Source organism: Colobus angolensis, unplaced genomic scaffold (genome assembly GCF_000951035.1).
Source record: "Colobus angolensis palliatus isolate OR3802 unplaced genomic scaffold, Cang.pa_1.0 Scaffold440, whole genome shotgun sequence".
NCBI classification, from domain to species: domain Eukaryota; kingdom Metazoa; phylum Chordata; class Mammalia; order Primates; family Cercopithecidae; genus Colobus; species Colobus angolensis.
The window spans coordinates 277,567-290,718 of record NW_012117822.1 but is presented as its reverse complement, the minus strand read 5'-3'; the positions used below and the strand labels follow the sequence as shown (position 1 = coordinate 290,718).

The following is a 13,152-nucleotide window of genomic DNA, read 5'->3' as shown; positions in this document are numbered from 1 at the left end:
CCTCTAAATCCTGCTCTAGCTGGCCTCATAGGGTTAGTGAAAATTTTTCTTTAGCTTTACAACTTAAAATTTTATTAGTGTATCCTATTATTTTATTCTCTCTCTTCTTTATATGCATGCTAATTTCCCCAAATATCATTTAATGAAATATTCTATCTAGACCTCTCCACACCTTTATTGTCTTCTTATAGTTACAATCCCACCTATTAATGTGTCCTTTAAAAGGCTCAGAGCAGACATGCAAGAGCTTTATGGCTATTCTCTAAATATACCTAGAGAAGAGAGAGGGTAGTAATGTGCCTCATCATTATGAGTGTCAGAATAAAGACATTCAAAGAAATATAAGTGAGAATATAATATCCAGGAAAGCCAACAATTTATTGCAGAGTAACTCAAGATAGGATGGAGCTGGGAAAACTTTTGTGCCATCTCCAGACAGAAGCCAGTATGTTTATTCTTTAGGGCATTTTATTTTTCTGTTGAACCTCTGTTCTATTTCATAACAGCAATTTTAATACGGAGTATATTGTCATTTTCATTTCATTAGGAGATGTCAAATTTGGTAATATACCTATTACAGTATTTGAATACGTGGTAAATGATAAACTAAAAGCAATTTTATTTTTTCTTAATTCTAACCCTGAAAGTCACTCTGTGAACTTTTTCTATTCTAGCCTGTTTTAGAGAATAAAAAGTTCAGTATGAGAACTAAAGATTCTCACCAAATTTAAAGTCTCCCCTCTACTAGCCTGGTTTGCCTCCAGCTTAGAAGGCTGCAGTATAGAGGGGATAAGTTATAATTTGCCCCTTTTGTCTTTCCTCACCAATCCCTCCTTCCACACTCAGTGTGCTACCCCTGGTTCCTACAGAAGAGGAAAGGAGAGGTCTTACTTGAGCAGGACAGCTCTAATCTAACATGGATACTGCTTGGGTATGAGAGATATCTAAAGCTGGCTCTCTTGGGAGACAGTTTTGTGAGTGCAATTGGAGATTACAGTCCCCTGGTATGGCCTATGTCTCCTCTGCTGGTCTCTTGCAACTCCCCACTCTTACCTTTTATATCCAATATTATATATCGAGGCTTTGGGGGCTTAGGCTGCTTCATTCCTAGCTGAAAGTCCTTTGGGAGGGCTCTTTACAAGATAGGGAGTGGCTGCTTCCCTCCTGTATGGTCTAAATGTGGCCTATAGAAGTGTATACGCTTGCCCATCACTGGAGGAGAGGCCGCTTGCCTCCTATTCTGCCCTCCATGACTTCAGAAATATAATTTAAAGCAGTGGTACTCAATCAAAGTCTGTGCACTGTACAAGAGTTAAAACTGAACCAGAACAGAAACAGAAACTGTGAAGGTTCATCACTTAACTGTTCTCTAGAATTTTCAGAAGAACTAGCCTATTTATTGTTTGTCACTGTGCATGCACTTATTCATAGAAGTAGTTATAAGATTATAAGATACTCTCACAATGTGTGATGTCCCTTCATGCCAGGTCAATTCTCACTAAGGGACCTTTGCTAGTTCTTAAAGTACCTCCTTACTTGGCATTTCTGGAAGACCACTCAGCATCACATCTGAAAGTAGAAAGATTAGTCAGCATCATGTATGAACACAGATTAGTCAGAAGCAAAAAAAGAAAAAAAAGCATTTCTTGGGCACTTGTTTCGAAAGCAAAGGGTTTAACCACCAATCACAGTTGCATTCTGAAAGACACTGTAGTAAAAAGTAGGGCACAAAGTCACTCCTAGCTAGCCAGTCGGCAATGCAGGGGCCCCTAAGTGTGCTAATTATGGTGAGGGTACAAAGGAGCTGCAAGGCTCAGCCTCATTAGTCAAGTTGCTCACACTTCAGCTGGGGAGGTGATATTTGTTTCAATTTAACTAAACTTAAGAGGTTCAGTGAAATAAATTGTATTTCATAAACGTTGGGGGGCACTGAGAATTGTCCTCATTCTTTATTTTATAAATCTAGTCATTATGAACTTCACACTTAGTTCAGATGTTACTGGGTAATCAACAGACAGTGAATGGTAGAAGAAAATGGATCTGGCAAAGTCATATGGCAGTAGTTGCACAATATGATATATAAGGAAATGTATTACATTATAGTGAAAAGAAATCACAGTGGAATGCTGCTGAAATCATAGGATTGATTTTGGGGGCTGCTTTTTTTTTTTTTTTTTTTTTTGAGACAGGGTCTTGCTCTGTCACACAGGCTGGAGTGCAATGGTACAATCAGGGCTCACTGCAGCCTTGACCTCCTGGGATCAAGTGATCCTCCTGCCTCACCCTCACAAACGGCGGGGATCATAGGTATGCACCAGCATGCCTGGCTAACTTTTTTATTATTTGTAGAGATGGGGTCTCACTATGTTGCTCAGTCTGGTCTCGAACTGCTGGGCTCAAGCCATCCTCCCACCTCAGACTACCAAAGTGCTGGGGTTACAGGCATGCACCATCATGCCCAGCCTGACAGATTTGGGGAGAAATATGTAATGGAGCAATGAAACATAAACATGAGGAAGGGGTTGGGCAGGGCTAAACTCCATAGAAGCTGGGGTAAACACAACTTGTTTCACAGAGATGGTTCTTATAACTTTGGCTCTCTTGGAAGCAGATGGCTTATGTCTGATTCCAGTCTGTGGTAGCAAGACTCCCATTTACGTTGAGCAAATGGGAAATTGCAGCCAAGGCAGGCACTGTTAAGACTCAGCAATCTGCTGTACATCAAACTACACGCCATAGATGGCAATGCTTCCTGAATTTACGGATTAATACTTCAGAGCTTTAAACAGTAAATAGCTAGAGCTGTTGATCTCAACATGGTGTACTTGGAAATTAAGACAAAATGAAGGAAATAATATACTGTTATAGTAAAGGCTCTGAGTATAATGTTTATCATACAACATTCCTTTCCTTAGAAAATGTGGGAAACAGTGTTGTGTGAGCTTATAAAATAACAGAAGATGTTTGTTCTGTGAGGAGAAGCTAAGTGCACTCTTTCCTTTCCACCATGGATCACTTGGTGCAATAATGTGTCAAGCAAGTCAATAACTGAATTGAAAGTAAGAATCTTCCTTAAGGTTTCCCATACATGTATTTTTTCAGAGATTCATTTTTGTTTGTCCAAAATGAGGAATTTGTCTTTATTCAGGAATGTGATCATCAAACACTTGCCCTGAACCTGGGCTCTGAGTATTCCTTGGGGGAAGCCGCCAACCTCCTTGTTAGAGAATCCTTTGGGAAGCAAAACCTAGAAGTGATCCCAAAGAGGTCCTGGGATTTGTTCAGGGATGAGCAAATAGGAAGTGACCAGGAATCCCTTCCTTACACCTTATACAAATATTAATTCAAGATGGATTAGAGACTTAAATGTTAGACCTAAAACCATAAAAACCCTAGAAGAAAACCTAGGCAATACCATTCAGGACATAGGCATGGTGTTCGTATCTAAAACACCAAAAGCAACGGCAACAAAAGCCAAAATTGACAAATGGGATCTAATTAAACTAAAGAGCTTCTGCACAGCAAAAGAAACTACCATCAGAGTGAACAGGCAACCTACAGAATGGGAGAAAATTTTTGCAATCTACTCATCTGACAAAGGGCTAACATCCAGAATCTACCAAGAACTCAAACAAATTTACAAGAAAAAAAAAAACAACCCCATCAAAAAGTGGGCAAAGGATATGAACAGACACTTCTCAAAAGAAGACATTTATGCAGCCAACAGACACATGAAAAAATGCTCATCATCACTGGCCATCAGAGAAATGCAAATCAAAACCACAATGAGATACCATCTCACACCAGTTAGAATGGCGATCATTAAAAAGTTAGGAAACAACAGGTGCTGGAGAGGATGTGGAGAAATAGGAACACTTCTGCACTGTTGGTGGGACTGTAAACTAGTTCAACCATTGTGGAAGACAGTGTGGCAATTCCTCAAGGATCTAGAACTAGAAATATCATTTGACCCAGCCATCCCATTATTGGGTATATACCCAAAGGATTATAAATCATGCTGCTATAAAGACATGTGTACATGTATGTTTAGTGTGGCACTATTCACAATAGCAAAGACTTGAAACCAACCCAAATGCCCATCAATGAGAGACTGGATTAAGGAAATGTGGCACATACACACCATGGAATACTAAGCAGCCATAAAAAAGGATGAGTTCATGTCCTTTGTAGGGACATGGATGCAGCTGGAAACCATCATTCTCAGCAAACTATCGCAAGAAGAGAAAACCAAACACTGTATGTTCTCATTTATAGGTGGGAATTGAACAATGAGAACACTTGAACACAGGAAGGGGAACATCACACACCCGGGCCTGTTGTGGGGTGGGGGGAGGGGGGAGGGATAGCATTAGGAGATATACCTAATGTAGATGAGGAGTTAATGGGTGCAGCACACCAACATGGCATATGTATACATATGTAACAAACCTGCACTTTGTGCACATGTACCCTAGAACTTAAAGTATAATAATAATAATAAAAGGAAGTGACCAGGACAGCACTGGCACCCTGGGCTTCTGAACCTAGACTCAGGGTTATGTCTAATCCAGCCACGTAAAACATTGAAAGTCCCTGACTTCTTTACAGACCTACTCATAGATCCATATCAATCTCAGATATTCTCTCTTATCTATCTAATGTCTGAAACCATTTGCATGTGTAAACCAAGCCTACAGATATTTAATGTAAAGGAAAAAATGAAAGGCCATTCACACGTATGCATTTTTTTCTGGAAGCCTCAGTGAGGTGGCCCAAGTTATCCAAATGTATTCTTTCAATATAGCCTAATATCAATTTAGTTCTTAGTATTTGAGTGCTTGCACAAAGAAAATATGTTGCTTGTCATCAAAGCACAAACAGCATAAGACTAACTAAAGCATAATTTTTAAAAACCCTGCAGCTCCTCCTATAATTGCATTTAGCATGTCTGCTTACTAGCAGTAAAACTTTAGGCTACTTAACCTTCATGACACTGTACTATGGTTTAAATGATAGTATCCTCTCCAAAATTCATGTTGAAACTTAATGGCCAATGCAACAGTATTAAAAGTTGGGGCCTGTGGGAGGTAGTAAAGTCATGAGGACTCCAGGCTTATGAATTGTATTAGCACCCTTATAAAAGGTTGAAGGGAGCACGTTCTTGCTTTTCTGCCTTCCACCATGTAAGAACACAGCAACAAACACCATCTTGGAAGCAGAGAACAGCCCTCACCAGACACCAGCGCTGGCACAGAGATCTTCGACCTTCCGCCCTCCAGAACTGTAAAAAATAAATTTCTCTTTTATAAATTACTCAGTCTCAGGTGGTTTGCTATAGCAGCAAAAATGAACTAAGACAATGCAGTTACCTCTTCTGTGACAAGAAAATCAGATTCATTCCTTGTTGGGCATGCAGAATCCTGCATTCCATCCTTAGAAAATCAACAGTCACATGTGTGGCCAGGAACTTGTATTTTTGGAAAACTTCTCACATGATTTAAATGCACAGACAGACATAAGAACCACTGATTACAATAACTCCAAGAAACAAAAACTATTATAAATGGGAAATAAAAGGCATATTTGTATTTGACATTAGTTAACCCAAACCAGGCATGGACCCAGGAGAATACTATTTTAATTCAATAAAGGTTTAAATTTATTGAGTATAATTTCATAGACTGAAATGAAGAGGGGAGAAAAAGCAGCAAGCTCCTTGGCTGCTGAAGGAATTTTCTCAGCCAATTTTTGTAAAGGGCTTAAAGCAGTATTGGGTACATAGTATTAAGTCAACTAAGTAAATAATAAATATTAGCAATTATTTTTTAGTATTGAATAAAAATAGTATTGATTAATTTAGGACAATTGTAAATGATCTTTAAAGTGGGGAGTAAGCAGCTCTTTCAGTGAGTAAAATCCCTTTAGATATTACATGTAAGTATTAAAACACATTAAAATATTGATGTATGTTAATAATGAAACTGCAGTATGTTAACTTCTTACATTTTCCCACCAAGCAATATTGGATAGTCCTCTTCTTACTGTCACTGAATTTTTTCTTTTCAGAACGAATGCCAAAAATTATCTAGAAAAGGCATGTATTCTCATTCAAAGACACTTGAGCTGGAAAAATCCTTTAGATAATAGACTTCATCTTCGGGACAAATGTTAGAAGAGGATTTTGAAACATATTCTAATTAAACACATATATCTATAATAAAATCTTAACTTGTCTTTGGCTGGCACATGTTTATGATACACAATGTATCTGAAACATACATGGTTTAAAGGTGTAGAACATTTGGTTTAATTGCTTCCTTTGTCTAACTGACCATTTCATTTGCTTTTCAGGGAGTTCTTGGCCCTTCTTCATAAGCTTTTGCAACTTGCGGGTGCCAGCACATCTCTTCCTTGCTCTTAGCTGGGACAGTGTGACACTTCTTAGCAGATATAAAATGACTACGTAAACTTGAGTGATGTGCTGGGCCATTAATGCAAGACCACTACATGAACTGCCCAGTTCTTTTAACTCTTTCTTTTCCCCAAGTTCTCCCTTAGTCAGTGAGTACACCAGCCACTAATAAAACATGATTATAAATCATGGTTGTGTTCTCATTGACCCTCTTACAACACCAAAAAAAAAAAAAAAAGGAAAAGAAAAAACAAATTGAGCTCAGAGGGCTCAGCGCTAACTCAGACAGCACTTCTGCTGTTGATGAATCTTTATGGAAGCCTTATCTTATATTTTTAACAGCAAAGCTCAGGCTCTGTTTTACTGAAGCTGTTTATATATCTAATCAGAGTAGATCAGGAAATGTGGTTGACAGCACAGGGCTGCCTCAGAAACATAATATTTGCTGGCCAGCATTAAGGGGGCCTTTCAGCCTGGAGGCATGATCAATGAAGTGTGCCTGAGGCTCTGTTTAGATTAAAGGAAATAACACATTGGTGGCCACATTCATCCTGAGCAAATCATTTTCCCTCACGTGGGCTGCAGTGAAAAGCTTTCCAATAAAACCGATGACAGGATTAAACACAACCAACTCTTCACATGCCTTTCACGTGGCTGTTGGCCACAGGCTGGGAGAAGCACGGACTCCAGCTTGACTAGAAGGAAGATGGCCCAGAAAGAAAGGGCAGCCTGTGCTCTGCCCAATCGCTCACCAGCTGTGTGGCCTTTGGCAAACGTGTATCTCTCAGAGCCTCTGTTCCATCACTTTTAAACTGGTGGTGTGTTAAGGTTCTTCAGAGAAACAGAACCAAGAGGAAATATGTATATATGTATATGCATATACACTGCATACACACACACACACACACACACACATACATATAGAGGAGGAAAAGAGAAAGATTTATTTTAAGAAAAATTGGAGCATGCAATTTTGAGGTGTAGCAAGTCTGAATCTGCAAGGGGGGCCTGCAGCCTGGAGACTCGGGGAAGAGCTGATGTTGCAAATGCATGCTGGACAAAGAATTCCCTCTTCCTCAGGAGGGGACCTCAGTCTTTTTCTCTTAAAGTCTTCAGTTTGTTGGATAAGACTCACCCACATTTTGGAGGGTAACCTACTTTACTCAAAGTCTATTAATTTAAATGTTAATCACATCTAAAACATACCTTCATAGCAATGTACAGACTGGTGTTTGACCAAAACTGAGTACCAGGGCTATGACACCATAACCATTACAGGGGGTTATAATAATACTTCACTTAGAGAGCTTTGGGGGAAAATTAAGCACTAATGTCTATAAAAAAATAAATAAATAAATGTCTATAAAACATTTTGCATGGCACATGGCACCAAATAAAGATTCACTAACTGCCCCTGTACTCTGAGATTTTAGGTGGATTTGACTAACGATTTAAGATTAAATTCTAAAATATTGGAAAACATGAGTCACTATTGGGTATAATTCAGTGTTACCATTTGACAGCATCTCCTTCAGATTCCTTTGCAGACATATTGTGTTGAACTTCCACCAATAAGCTTCATGTGTTCCTGAAAACTGAGGGGCTACATATGTGTAGCGGGGGTGTATTTGTAGACTTAAGAGAATTTTTAAAGGCTTACCTTCTGCTCTTGAGAAACAAAAACCTTTGTGAGTACAGTAAGCTTTTCATGGATGTTTTCACACTGTATGGCTCTAGCAATTTTGGAACGTGGAGTAGTAAGGTAAGAGCTCATTTAATACTGTCTCATGAAATGCCTGCCCCAGAGTTGGAAAAGGGAGCTTAAGAATGTGGCTTCCATGTATGTCTTTCTCTCCATGGCATAAAATATGACTTCGAAGAAAACTTCATTGTTTCCATTTCAAGGTCTTTTTGTGCAGGGAGAAACTGGGCAGTCACTAGTGGAATGCTACCTTTCCAAGATTTATTAGGAGTCTTGAAGTCTCAGTAAACTAGGAAGGTAGCTTTTGTATCCTACATCACTCAAGACTGATTTAATTCCATGTCAGTTCTGGAACTGCAAGCACAATATGAACTGCAACTTTATAAATTGCTCCTTAGAGCAGCTGACCTTGCAGGTGGGAGAGTCAAAAAGGGTGGAAAAGTGAGGAAGCTGGAAGGTTGAGAATTGGTACACCCAGCAGCTACATTTCACCAAAGCACATGGAGTTCTCATCTGTCCCCAATTTCACCCAAAACATCCCTTCTTTCCCTTGTGTTTGTTTCCTGCCTAAAATAGCAATTTCTTTTTCCCCAGAAGGGTGTCAAATGAGGTAGTGAGGGAGAAACTTGATTATGCTACCATAGTGTGCAGGTTTTTAAAAATTGTCCAAGATTATTTCACCAAAACTCTGCCCAAGAGAAACTCAGAATAAACTAAGTAAAGCCTAATTTATGTCTCCTCTCACAATAGAATTCCTGATAGAAACGTTAAAACAAACTGATGTCACTAAGAAAACAAAGTTAATACTCAGAAGCACTGAATTCTTACAGGAGCTAGAAAATATGATGTGGTTTCATAGCATCTATTAAGTCATGTCTTAAAATGAGCAAGTAACAATGTTATTGGAAGGAAACCACAGACCATCAGGATAAATCTCCTCACAGCCTATTAGTTCCATTGCAATGGAATGTTGTCTATGGGGTAGTGGAATCCTATTCTCTTTTGTCATTTAATATTATTGCAGAGCAAGCATTTGTGGACAATGTTACCTTAGTGATACGATTTCCATGTCTCAGAATGAATATATGCAATTAATTCTAAAAAAATAAATTTGTGAGGGGAAGAAATGCAATCAAAATTAAAATTAAAAATCAAAATAATAAATATATTAGCACAGGTTGTCAGTTGTGATTTTCAGATTTGATATACATCCTCTTAGTATTTTGCATTCATTATATCTAATTCATCAATTAAAACTGATCTATAGCCATGTGATCTCAATATCCTGTGACAGATATGCTCTTTGCACTTATCATATTTCAGATATTTAGACAGATGGCTGGGCTGTAATATTGTATACTTACATTTGCCCTAGTCAATATTGGTCTCTACATTCTGCTGTGTTGGGTGTTTTACCAATTAGAAAGTACAGAGAAGTAGAATCATAGCCATGCATTTACAAAGTTCAAATTTACCAACATATACACCATTATAAAGAGAATACCTTGACTATATCTAACTGCTGATTTATACTCACATTCCACTCCCACCCCACTACATTTCCCTAGAAGGCCAGGTAGAGGTTAATCTGTTCCAAATCCACACTACTCATGTGGTTTGTGCCCCCTGCTTCTCCCTGAAATAAAGGAATTATCCTTGTGTGGCATCTGTCATCTGAAATCAAACATAGAAGGCCCACAATAAATGCATTTATTGTTGTCCCAAACTTCAAAGCAGAAATATGAGGTTCAGTCTTTCAGTCTGGATCTAGTGTCATTCATCCAACAGGCATTTCCAACCCCTCTCTCAGCCTCATGCAATTATATCACAGTTAGGTAGAATTTAGACCTCTTGGGCATTTGAAGAAAACACCCAGGCTTTACATTTGCTTCACGATTAAAAGTGAGAGTAGCTACGGAGTGTATTTAACTACTGAAGAGATATTGTGTGGATTAGGAGTAGGAGTGAAGAATTAAAAATATGTATTTATCTAGCTCTAAAATAGTACCATCACTCTTGCTTGTACAAGATTGTGAATGCACTAAATGCCACTGAATTTTTCTCTTTAAAACAGTTACTTTTAGGTTACTCAAATTTCACAATTTTTTTAATGTATTTATCCACAGAGTTGTTATTTAAGTGATCCAAATGTCTAGAAACAACCCCTCTCTCCCTTCTTCCTTCTCTCTCTCTCTTTTTTTTTTTTTTGGTTACTATTTTAAGCAACCAGGTATTGATCACATTGGCCAGGTTTGCCTTGGTCCCGCTGTGAGGTAGATGAAGCATGTCTGATGGCCTCTTCAGTCCCATCTGTCCTCTCTTGTGCTCCATCAGGTTCCCAAACACCCCCAGTGTTACCTTGCTAGTTGGTACCTCCAGGCCCAGAGAACTGAGCCTAGTAAACATATTTGGAGGTAGAGGGTTCACGTTTTACTACTGAATGTTGGAGTTTGGTTCAGCCATTTATTCACCAAACATGTATTGAGCACCTATGGTATGCCAGGCACAGTGATGCATGATGCCGTCCTGACAGCAACCTAGATGAGTAAGAGGGCACCCTTGCTCCCCAGCAGCTTGGTATAGTGGTCTTGGTGTTGGTTAAAAACAATTTTACCAAAATATGGTCCTGCTGTAAGAGATGTGCTGTCAGAGCACAAAAGAGACAATCAGGGAAGGCCTCACAGAGGTGGTAGCATTTGAGATGAATATTCATTTGTAAGAAGACTTTTTCTAGCCTAAATAGAAGAAAATTATATCCAGAAAGAGATGGTCATAAAGTTGTGAAAGGGCCAGAAATGTTCTGGGAAAGGTGAAAACTTAGTGCAGCTGAAGCTACAGAGATGTGATAGCAGTGGCTGCGGGGATGAGGGAGACAGCACAGTGCATAGGAGCAGCCTTGCAGGAGCTGAAGTGTGATCCTCAGAGGCACCAAGAAATGGCTGGAGGGGTGCAGGAGGACAGAATTTGGAAGGAATTTGTGATCAGTTGGATGTGGGGGCTGGTAAGTGAGAGAGTGGGACTGAGGATACACACATTTCTAGCTAGAGCAGCTAGGTGGGTAATTTCTCTGTTGGACTAAGTAATTGCTCAAAGTAATAGAAAGATCCAGAATGGCAAATACCAGATGCTGTAGCAATTGAATGGGAAAGAGATTGGAAGCAAGAAAGTCTCTCCTGACGTTATCGAAAGCCTCCTTTCAAATAAATGACAACTGTGTCTACTCAGGAAGCCACTCCGACATTATGGAAAAGAAGAATTCAAATCAAACTCCACAAGCTGAGTTAATTTTGAAAGAAAATTTTGATAATAGTTACACACAATTTTCTATTGTCAGTTGTATAATTTACATTTACATAAATAAGCTTCAGTCTTTGACCCAGAGAAAGTTCATCTTCAATTAAACTTTAAAATACGTAATTTCATTTTTAGTTTGATAGAGGACTTTTTTTTTTTTATCTGACAAGGACCTGAGGAAAACAACAATCTATTCAAAATATGAATAGCACAGAATATCCATCTAAAAAGTTCATTATAGGAGGTACTACATTTTTTTCTGGAATACTTTTTCCTTATGAGATCTAATGGGTCAAATATGCAATAAATTAATTCTTTCAATGTGAAATTCCATTTCCATCTAGGGCAAGTTACATACACTCATTCTTTTGTGTGCATTTGGTTACCTGTGAAAACAAAGCTCTTTCCACAGCCTGTGGTCAGCATCATTAGCCTCATGGTCACAAATGGTACCAGGCAAGAGGCAAATTTCATATAAACTGATTTTCATTTGGTTTTTCTTTTCTTGTTATATCTTTTTTTTTTTTTTTTTTTTGAGACGGAGTCTCGCTCTGTCGCCCAGGCTGGAGCGCAGTGGCCGGACCTCAGCTCACTGCAAGCTCCGCCTCCCGGGTTTACGCCATTCTCCTGCCTCAGCCTCCCGAGTAGCTGGGACTACAGGCGCCTGCCACCTCGCCCGGCTAGTTTTTTGTATTTTTTTAGTAGAGACGGGGTTTCACCATGTTAGCCAGGATGGTCTCGATCTCCTGACCTCGTGCCCACCTCAGCCTCCCAAAGTGCTGGGATTACAGGCTTGAGCCACCGCGCCCGGCCTCTTGTTATATCTTAACAACATTTTTGTTGTAAGCATCTCATTTAAAAGTGGGAAGAAAAGTAACAGTACTACATAGAACCACAAATGAACCAAAACTGAACTCAATGAACTAATTTAACTATATTTATTTATACAAGCTGTGCTACAAACAACCCTATTTAAGAGCCATATACAATTTAGTAAAGAATTTCTAGTTGTAAAAATAAGCAAACAAAAATATTTACACATATCACCATTTAAAAAATCAACTGTTATAAAAGTTGGTCATTTTAAATTAAAATGAGATAAAGAAATCTATTTTGTAAAAGAAATTGTAGTACTTAAACCACTTCCTCATATTGTATTTTATGTACTCATTAATAAAACTATTGTTGTTAAGGTGGTTCTTTATTATCAAGGATAGGATCAATATTTGATTATAACCTACTAAGTTAAAATTGGAACATTTGGACATTTGGAAATGGACTTGAAAGTTTGTGCCCAATTTCCAGTTACGTATTGTTTTTTCCCCATGCATAAATAATTTTTAAAAGAGAAAATATAACACTAGCAAAATCCCAACCTAACACAATAAGGAAATTTGAAAAATCAGCTTTGATTTTTAGGAAGTCAATATGATTAAATAAAAGTCAAATTTCACTGCTTTAGGCTTTACTTAGTTGACCTTCTTGTCATTAAAAAGGAAGAAGGATTGAATGTCCAGTGTTGATTGCAAATAAAATGGAAACTTCTCATAGACCCATCAGAAGTGTTGGAATTTTACCCACAGAATTTAGGTTTAAATACATAAAAGTTGACATAATAAGTAATTCCAGAAGAATTGATTTGGAAAGAATCTGAATCATTTTATTTATTTATTTATTTATTTTATTATACTTTAAGTTCTAGGGTACATGTGCATAACGTGCAGGTTTGTTACATATGTATACT

The 13,152-nt window shown here is 38.3% G+C and overlaps 1 long non-coding RNA gene across 2 annotated transcripts in view; it reads right to left on the bottom strand.

Moving 5' to 3' along the window:
- The window catches only part of LOC105522828, a 228,238-nt gene that overhangs the window by 53,254 nt on the left and 161,832 nt on the right, over positions 1-13,152 (bottom strand). The gene's annotated exons all lie outside the window — the stretch shown is intronic.